Genomic DNA, 7,516 nt, shown 5'->3' on the forward strand with positions numbered 1-7,516 from the left:
TTTTATTAAATAAAATAGTCACTACCGTTATATTAACGTTAAAATCAAATTTACTATTAATACATAATTTGAAAAGAATGTAGTTCTATTTAGATTAACAATTCTATTTAAGATTGACAAAGGAAACATAGCATTAAATAATTGTTTATTCATAGAAATGATTTTTTTAAAGCGTTTTTTGTTTTGAGTGAAATATAAATTAATACTATTCGCCAGCTAGAAATTCCACAAAGTCAGGCTCTGAAAAGACTTTTCAATGTACAATGGTACATTAGGTCGAATGACATTCTCAGGGACCTCAAAATTGATCCCATCAAAACATACATAAAGGATAGAGCCCCGAAAAGATTTGCGAAGACTGATAGACTTACCAACACCGCGTTGTCGAATAACAGAATGGTTACAGGCTCCTCGGGGAGGTATGCAGATTTGAGGTCAATTATTGCTTAGTCTGATGAAGTGATAAAAAATAATTCAGTCAAGGCGTAAAGAGGGATTTTGAAAATATCTCGAGTTAAGAAAGAGTAAAAGTGCTCAAGTGTACTGGCTCACATAGCTTTAACATAAGAAGAATATATGCCATATGTTAGGAAATTACTAGCACAGTAAGTGTAGGATATAGTTAATACCAGCTTAAATTGTTCTAATAAACTACAAAAATTATAAAAAATTATTTGAAATTATTTCTGCTATAACAATTTTATATACGACCAACAAAAAATGGTCCACTAACTTTTGTTATCTTTCAAGTTGAATTTTTTCATTGAATGAAAAGTCATCAATTGTAAAAATTTAGTTTAAGACCTTAGCAGAATATAATAGGAAACAAAATAAATCAATAAATGTTCATAAAATAACATTTGTGGTGTGAGTAAAAATTTTCAATTTAAAAGAAAGGTTTAAAAGCACGACTAAAAAATATAAAAAAGATATAAAAATTTATTTTATATATAATAATTGATATACATTTGTAAATGAGTTCACTTGAAAATAAAAAAAAAATTTTTTTGCAATGAAATTTAAAGAAGTAAGTCAAATAAATTGGGTAAATAGCGCGATAACTTTGCGGTACCTCAGTAAACAACTCAATAAGGTAACACAATTTAGGTTTCTTAACAATAAATCTTAATGTCAATTTTTGATGGAAAAATTCTTCTTTTATATTATTGTTCATGTTGGAATCACATTAAAAAAATAAATGTTTTTCACAAAAAAAATATGTTAAAGTTAGAATATTTCTCAATAGGCATAAAAATTCAAACCTTTTTTCCTTAAACATTTATTAATAATTTTGTTTACACTGTCCATCATAACATACCTAAAAAAAGAAAAAAAATAAATTTTATTAACAAATTTATTAACATGATAATATCAGTTATGCTTAACAAAAAAAGAATGACTATTTATATATTTGTTTAATACTCATTAACGCTAAAATGACATATTAACCTTATTATTGGTTTTATCATTTAATGCTTAAGAAATAAAAAATAATAATTAATAAATATGCAAATATGACAAAATGCAAAAATAGGTGAAAGTTCTACTGCTTCTTTATATTATATTTTATTTAAAAACAAAAAGTTTTTTTGAAGCTTCAAACTTGTTTTCAAGTCATTAACTCTATTAACTAAATGAAAAGCAAAAAGAAATAGCTCTTGGCGTTTTTATAGTTTTATCTTAAAAGAAATTTCTAAAGAAAGTATAGTTGAACATATAAGATTTATGTAAATTCTGGGATTTTATATGAAAAGGCCACAATAGATAAAAAAAAGTTTATAGAAATGAAACAGAAGTATTTAGTTGACCCATAGCCCCAACTATAGGTCAGACAAAAAAATATGTCATTAATGACTAGGCTATATATATTTATTTATTGTAGTTCTATATATTAAAATACCTTTTATTTTCAAGTTTAAACTGTTTTATTATTAGCTATATTAAGAATAGATAAATATATTAAAATTCTTTTAATTTTCATGTTTATACTGTTTTATTATTATTTATATTTAGAATAGATAAATAAAAAGATTTACAGATTCTTTTTTTAACAGTGCAATAGAAACTCACGTTTGTTGCTTAAGTCTTTTGTTCTTTATTTACAGTCTTTTACAAACACATTTTTTAAATTTTGTTTTGTTGACTTGTTTTTGTTTTATTAGCCAAAATGAAAAGAAAATAAGTTTTTAACAATTACAAAAAAAAAATGAAATTATTATTAATGAAGTTATTAGAAAGCAATAATAAATTAACTTTAAAAATTTTCTTTTATTGCACTACTGTTAGATAGATAGAATTTTTATTTAAAAAATAATAAATTACAGAAATATTTTATTTTTATTTTCTATTAAATAGTTGATAAAATTGTGCCTAAAACATGTTTTAAAATAACACATTTTTTGATATAAAGAATTCTATAGTAGTGTGCTTTCTTGTACTTCTCTTAATGATACTACTTTCTTTTTAATTTATATAATATTTTTTTTGAATGTGCCTTATTGGTATAATAGCTTCTCTAATAAGTTCTCTTAGAAACTTTAGTCTTATGTTAATGTTATTTTCAGTTTTATGATAGAGTTTTGTTTTTCTAAACTGGGGTATTTCAGCACTACTTAACTGCTTCTCAAAAAACGTTTATATATAACATATCATCTCTTACCGCTATAAAAACTTCTGAAACTGAAACTTTTATGTTTTAATACTAGTACTCTTACTTATTTTCTAATCTATAATCTTATCTTTTATTTATAATATATTGTCAGCTATTATTTAGGAAAGCTAAGAGTTGATATTTGTGATATATTACTATGTAGCCACCTCTGATAGTTCGAAGACGGAGATAGATATCTATTCGAAAGACATTGCCTCTATGTACACACGCTGTCTACCTGATACTTGTAGCGTTTTTCAAGCTGACAGATACGCAGTTGAAGTTGGGCTAGTATAAGGGTAAGTAAGCACCTTTAAATATAATTATTCTGCACACAGTTAGACAGCAATGAATGCAATTACATACCGATTGGTGAAATCAAATATTTTAATGAAAAGTTGCGCCTTCACTACTGAACATTGAGCATCACAAGTTCACATTTCTTTCCTGGATATGTGGATTTTGAAAAAAAGAAACAAATTAGTAGATTAGGTGACCAAAAGAGGGTTTTAAATAGATATAAATGGGATCGACAGTTTAATAAAAAACTACAATAAATGAAGTGTTTAAAAGCGTAGATGAATTCATCATTCCTGTGATAAATGCCTACAAAACTAATAAAGAAGGCTTTGCGGTTGCTTGAACTAAATGTCTTCGATTACATATAAGAACTAATATAGATAAAATAGATTTCTGGGATCTTAAAAATAAACCTGCAGTTTGTGTGCTAATTTGAGTACTAACGGGACATTATGTTATTATATTGATACAAAAACAGTTGTATTTTCTGTCAAACATACTCTCTGAGAGTTGTTATCATAAGAAGAAATCGTCTTAGCATTTTCTATGCCATCATGCAGGACTACAGAAAAAGAGCTTTTAATATCTGTAAGATAAGTTATTCAGTAGGCTGGCAGAGATAGTTAAGTTGAATTTATTGTTTCCGCTTATCTGCATATGAAAGATAGACTAGTTTAACTAGAAGAGCACACGGAGTTATAATGGAAAGAAAAGTTAGTATAGCTACCCTCTGATGACATGTTTAAGTGTATTATAAGCAACAATTGATGTGTCCGAGTAGAAGTCTTAAAAATATCAATATTGTATAGATATATTGATTTATATAAAAGATATACATACTATAAAGTACATTTTGTGTTAATTATAGTGGCTTTCAGCATATTTAATAAAAACTTTGCTTTTAAAAGAAGGCGAAAAAATAAAATAAAAATATATTGATATCATGCTACTTCATTTGCTTGGGGTTATATAATTTCACTTCTCTTAAAAGTTTAACTAAATCTTAGGAAAGCACTTTAATTATCTACATATCTTTGAATTTTAATATTTAGTACTATACTCAAAATACCCACGTAATTAAACTTTAAATATAAAAATATTATAAAAATTATTATCAGATACAGCTATGAAAACTTGAAGCTGTTGCTCCTGTTGTCGTTAGTGAAACATGTTTTCCAACTGACCCAGATGTTCACAGTAAAAAGACCTTTTACCATGTAGTTACACGAATAAGAAAAAAAATCGTTTTAATAGTATTTAAAAGTATTTCAAAGCATTAAAATCAGTTAATAAAAAAATGCATTAATTATGTGGTTTCTTGAAAAATACTTCAATTTGCAATAAATACTACGAGCAAAAAACGATTAGCAAATTCCCCCAAATGCCACGATGCATCTTCATCTTCTTGCCAGTTGCTAGCAAACGTTCTTTTAAGGTGAGCAACTATGCAAAAACGTGGCAGCAACATTTTTTATTTTGGTTTTTGTTTTTGGTATGAATTTTTTTTAAACTATTTTCTTGTTAAATCTCAAATTTTATTAATCTTATTGGAAACCGCTTTTATGGCATTAATAGAAATAACAACATTTGCTGCAATTGCTGCTAACGAAGAGCAACAGCAGCATTTGTCCGCACCACACTGGCTTAGAGTTTCTCGCTTTCTGGTTATTTTTTAGATATTTTATTTGAGTTTTCTCAGTGCATCAGTGCAACAGTGCAACTGGAATGCAGCAATAGCACTTCAAATTTATTTGGTTTTTTTTTTGTGATTTGTTTTTTTTTTCTCTATTTTAAATTGTACTATAAAATTTTTTTGCTAACGTTAGGTCTGGAAAATTATGTGGGTCAGTCAGACACCACTTGTTGTTGGCATAAGTTGCAGTTAGCAACTTGTAAACTGTGACTTCTATACGGCCGTAAATACTCATAGATAAATTGCACCGATAGTGCTTGTTGCATAAACGACTTCGGTATTAAAAAAAACACATTTACCTAGATTCAAATATGGATGGATGTGCGATTGCTGACAGTAGAAATTTGTCAGAATTTGCAGTGAGAAAGTTTTTCAGAAAAATTTTTTAATTGTCGTAAAAAACAGTTGAGATAAATGGAAACCCGTATGGTTTCATCACATTGATATCTCTTTTCATTTATTTTTATGCTATATATATTAAATAAAATATATATCTATTATTTAATAGATATTTCATGAATTTTTTTTTTTTTAATAAGATAGCATTTTATGAAGTCTTGTTTAAATTAAAATTGTCTACTACAATTGTCTACTTGGTACTTGCAGTCTCAAAAAAATTATTTACGAATAATTAAATATAAGGAATAATTTCCAAGACCACTGATGATGGGTATTTGGCTGTAAAACAGCTATATAGTCAATCAAATATACAATTAATTGAAGTAATATAAAAAGACTTTTTGTTGTTATAGTTGACTACTATACTTAACCTCTCAACTGTAGTAGAAAATTTCTTTAAAAGAAATTCATAGTGCAAATTAAAATTTAAAAAAAAACCTTCAGTGTTTATAAACAAGATAGTGAATAAAAGTGCAAAAATAAAAATAAACATACTTATACACGATAGTAGCTTCGCCAAATGTTCTAGGTAGTTTTAAACCCTGAGTTCTCTTATTTATACAGTAACACAATAGGCCAACGATCCTAAGTGGATCCCCTAGGGTTCGACTATATAACCTTACCTAACCTATACACGATAGTGGTTAAAAAGTTGTGCCCCCAATATAAAAAAAAAACGTTCCTAAATTTTTTACTGTTGCTTATTTTTTATTTTTCTAAAGGATTTATAAAGTTTTGTCTACAATGCTCAAACTTCTTCAACTCCTTGTAATACTGTAATTTGTGCTGATCGTCAAAATATCCATTTTAAATACGGATGTCAACTCTTCATTTAATAACAATTTTTACTATTCCAAAAAAACTTTCTACTTCAGAAATACAAAAAGTTGCCGGTACTAAATCTGTTAAAAAAGGGAATGACAATCAATTTGTAAAGAAATTGGTGAATATTAATCATAGAATATTGTGTCGAGGTCTTCGAAATATTTTATGATTAATATACACCAATTTCTTTGCAAATTGATTGTCCATCCTTTTTTTTAACAGATTTAGTCCCGGCAACTTTTTTTATTTCTGAAGTAGAAAGTTTTTTTGGAAGTAGAAAGGTGAATACTAATTATAGAATATTGTGTCAAGGTTTTCGAAATATTTGTTTTAACAACAAATATGATCGCTTTCTTTAATAAAAGTTTTTTCAAAAACAAAAATAGTCACTATTTACTTCAACCTTTAACCCACATCCTGATCTAGCTCTTCTGAATGTCTCTTCTGATGAACAAAGAGTTTCAGACTCAAAGTTTAATTAACAATTTTGGTCATGTTACCTGTTAAAGTGTAAAATGATGTGTTGTCTTGGAAACAAAAAACATTTTCGTAAAAATGGGAACATGTTTCGTTCTAATATTTTGATCCAATATTGTTGCATTGTAAGGTTCAGTTGTTTTCACTACTTTCTATCATGTAGTTAATAAGCAAAATTTTCTTGCTGTACTGAAATAGAGTAGTTAAGATCATTCTAGATGAAAGCAATGTTTTAGCTTATAACTTCTTTACAGTTCTTTAGATTTTCAGTGTACTGTTTTATTGTTCTTTGATCTTCTTACAAAAATCTTTGTTATGACTATTCTTCATTCTGCAACCATCATAATTGTAACAGCTGGTCTCTAAATTATGCATTTAAGTTTGTGTAATGTGGGAGATTCTGTCAGAACAGACCATAACCATAGGGGGGTACACTGCAACTGGTTTCGGATTTGATGAACTTATTGGGAGCATTATTTAATTATCTATTGATTTATTTTATTTAGAATTTGTCTATTAAATACTAAATACAAATGTAAAAAAAGATATATACTATAAGATATATATTTGTTGATGTTATTTAATTCACTTCAAAATTCTTTAAGGAAGTACTACTTAACGACTTTTTAAATTATTTAACATATATTGTGTAAAAATTAACATTTTTACTTGATTGTCATTATTGACCTTTATTCTCGACATGACTTAACAATTATAATCTCTATAAAAAGCTTTTATTTTAAAGGGCAATCTATTTGATTTAAATTAATTCTAAGTACATAGAAATATTTCAGTTTCAAAGTTCAATATTAAAATTACAATTAATTAAAATAAACTGTGATAAAATTATAAATAAAAAAATATTTGCAATTTAAAATAATTGTCTAAGATAATATGTAATACACATAGTAAGAGTATTTATGATATAAAAAACTTATATTATGTGACGTGAAATAAAAAAATTAATTAATCCAATAAAAAGTGATATAATTACTTATAAGGCTTATATAATATTATTTTAATATAAACATTAACTATGGTTTATTAATAACTCTTTTTATAAGTATTTTTTAGATTCGAATAACCTGATAAAAAAAAATTAATTCATATATTGAAATATAAACATTTTATCATGTGCATATTATAAAGTATTTTTTAATTTTACAATATAA

The sequence above is a fragment of the Teleopsis dalmanni genome, chromosome 1 (genome assembly GCF_002237135.1).
Source record: "Teleopsis dalmanni isolate 2A chromosome 1, ASM223713v2, whole genome shotgun sequence".
NCBI lineage: Eukaryota > Metazoa > Arthropoda > Insecta > Diptera > Diopsidae > Teleopsis > Teleopsis dalmanni.